Raw genomic sequence first — 2,871 nt, 5'->3', positions numbered from 1 at the left:
AATCACTTATATAAACCACGCACATAACAATTTTGATGACTTTTATTTTAGTGTTCAGTTATAATTTAACATTGCAATCCGAAGTTACTTGCTGTATCACCTTGCTCAATGGACGATGTTGAAAAGGGTAAAGGTTAGAAGGTTAAAAGGTTAGAAGGTTTCAGAAAATGTCTTGTTTATATAGCCCCTCTTCTTTGGTGCAATCTTCCACCCATCTCTGTGAACTCCTGCCCCGGCCAACTACCAATACAACATAGGCCCAAGCACGCCTTGGAAGACGAAACTGAAGACGGTGATGATTGTGGTGATGATTTTAAATCAGACAAATCAAGAAGGTGAATTATGATTACGAGATGGTGAGGGTGAAACTCGATGATGAAATAGTGAATATTAGTTTTGGAAGAAGAAGTTAGATTTTGGTTAGAGATGATTGCAATGATGAGGGTGGTGGTGGTTTCCATGAAGACGACAATAATCATGATACATGATAGCTTCTTGAAGATGACAAAGATGACAAAGATAACTAATATTGCACCACACAAGATTACAACCCGCTACTGACCAGGGCCCAATTTCACAAAGTTGTTAAGCAGAAAATACTGCTTGGTTGTCTTGTGCTTAGAAGTGTTTTGTGCTTACAGTCTTTATGAAATTTGGCACAGTCCAGACTACACATTTTCGCAAGAGGGATACAACATTTTCATTCAGGGACAAAGGACAAAATCACGGTAGCTACATAGAACCATAAACAAATCACAAAATACTAATAGTTGCCTTAAAACCCACAGAAGACTTGCCGCATATAGCCCTATCTCAGTTTAACTCCCAACTATATCCGAAAGTTGGAGTGCCGGACTCCGAGTGCCATATCTACAATGAAATCGCTCCCTCAAGCGCTAAAGGGATTAACCATGCTAATACACACAAATATTATTAATCATTTTGAAGGAATGATAGCGGGTGATAATAGGGGCCCGGGAAACTTACCAGCTTCCCCAGGGGAAAGTGTAAATTAAATAAGAGAATCTCTACAAAGAATAAAGAATCAAGGAAAATCGCGGAGGAATTTATGATAATAAAGACTTATCATACTTGTCACATCTCACGTTTTGTTTTTGAAAATTGCATTTCCAGCTTTGGAAGACACCATACAAAGAATTGAATCTTATAAAATTGTCATCAAAAAATATATCAGTAGGAAGGAAAGATTAACATTATTTTTTTTTTCTAGATCGAGAGTTGACTTTAAAGAAAACCAAATACAGTTGATCGCTGGTCAAAAATAAAATCAGTTATCCAATCAAGATATCAATCAAGTTAATTGATTAGAAAGTAGACACTTTTTTAACCAAATCAAAATTAATTGATATTTGTATAAGAAAATAAAAAGACACCTTACCTGATTGAAGATGAAGTAAAATTCCAAGAAGTTTACTGCAAGATGTTCACTGAAGAGAATGCTATCATGAGAATTCCTGAGAAACTTATGTAATCAGATGGAAGAAAGATGTTCACAGGAGTTGAAGAACAAACTAATCACGGCGAGCTAAAATCATGATGTGGGCACCCCTCGGAATGGTGTACAACTGTCGCCTCTTATAAAGACACATCTCAAAGAGATGCTAGGCTCAACACCCTTTTTATAGGTTGTCCCGAAACAATGAAGGCCGCAAACGGGGAACAATTACACGTGATCCCCCTCCCCTCACTCACACACGTACCTACGTCACGAGGTTGGTGACAGGGGCTATTGATTCGATCGTCTAGGGGAGGCAAAGGGGGGTGAGCATCTCTTCTTCTTCTTCGGCCTTTACAACCAAGATCACTGGTTGGAGGAGAGAGGAGAGTACACCGTGAGCTATCCGCCTCTTTCGTCCAATCGGCGACCGGGCTTTTGTTACGCAAAGAAGGGTGGCTCTCTCGCCCAATTGCGCCCAGTCACGATCGGTAGTGATTTCACGTCAGAGTGGATAGCGATGAAGCAGTGATTACGCATGGTATGTCTGGCGGGGCCACACACACACCGCACGGGACCAGAATGGGGACACAGCAAATCACAAGCTGTGATTCCGTTTCGTTCGCCGTGCTGGCCCATAAATCACCATCAGAGAGCCAAAAAAAAGCAAACCTCGATGACTTTTTAAATAGCACCGGCTGGGGATCTTCCCTTAGCAGTCTGGTTAAAACCCTGTGGCCGGTTGCAGGATGGCCAAATTGCCCGTCGGATAAACTGACGTGGTGCTCATATCGTAGCAAGACCACGACAAGGGTTTACGGGCATTTCAACTCAGCGCCTACGTTCTTGCACGGCGGCAACTGGTTCTCGGCCAAACGGCTCGGGGAGCGCTGTGTTAACGAACCCAATGCAATGTATAACTGTTTATTATTGTTCATTACACGCCTGCTATTGTTTTCCCAGCCAATCATACCCCCTTGCATACTCGCCCAATACCATCCCCGTGCCACCAATTTTCGTCCAGGTACAGGCTGCAACAACACAGCGGTAAGAGATTGGTAAAAGTTCAACGGGTCGGCATCACAGTCGTGTTTTCTGTGTAGAGTAGCGCTGTCTGTGTTGACGCTTGCCACACAAAACCCCGTTCAGAGCCCTTTTATTTACAAAGTGCGCATGCGCCAAAACTTTTTGTAGCGCCCCTTTTGAAACTTTTAAAAAGTTTTGGACGGCGCGTTCGGGGTGATTTCGCGCTGTTTCTGCAGCTCGGAAATCTGTTTTTTCGCGGCGCAGAATGTTCGGGTTGGCTTGTGGAGATGGATTTTCCCACGTGGGGACTGATTTTGTGAGGAATTGGGCATAAGGCTACCAAATCCGGAGAGCACACTCTCCACACAAAGCGCACAAGCTTGGGCTAC

Source organism: Asterias rubens, chromosome 20 (assembly GCF_902459465.1).
Source record: "Asterias rubens chromosome 20, eAstRub1.3, whole genome shotgun sequence".
Lineage (NCBI taxonomy): Eukaryota > Metazoa > Echinodermata > Asteroidea > Forcipulatida > Asteriidae > Asterias > Asterias rubens.
Note: the sequence above shows the minus strand (reverse complement) of the source record.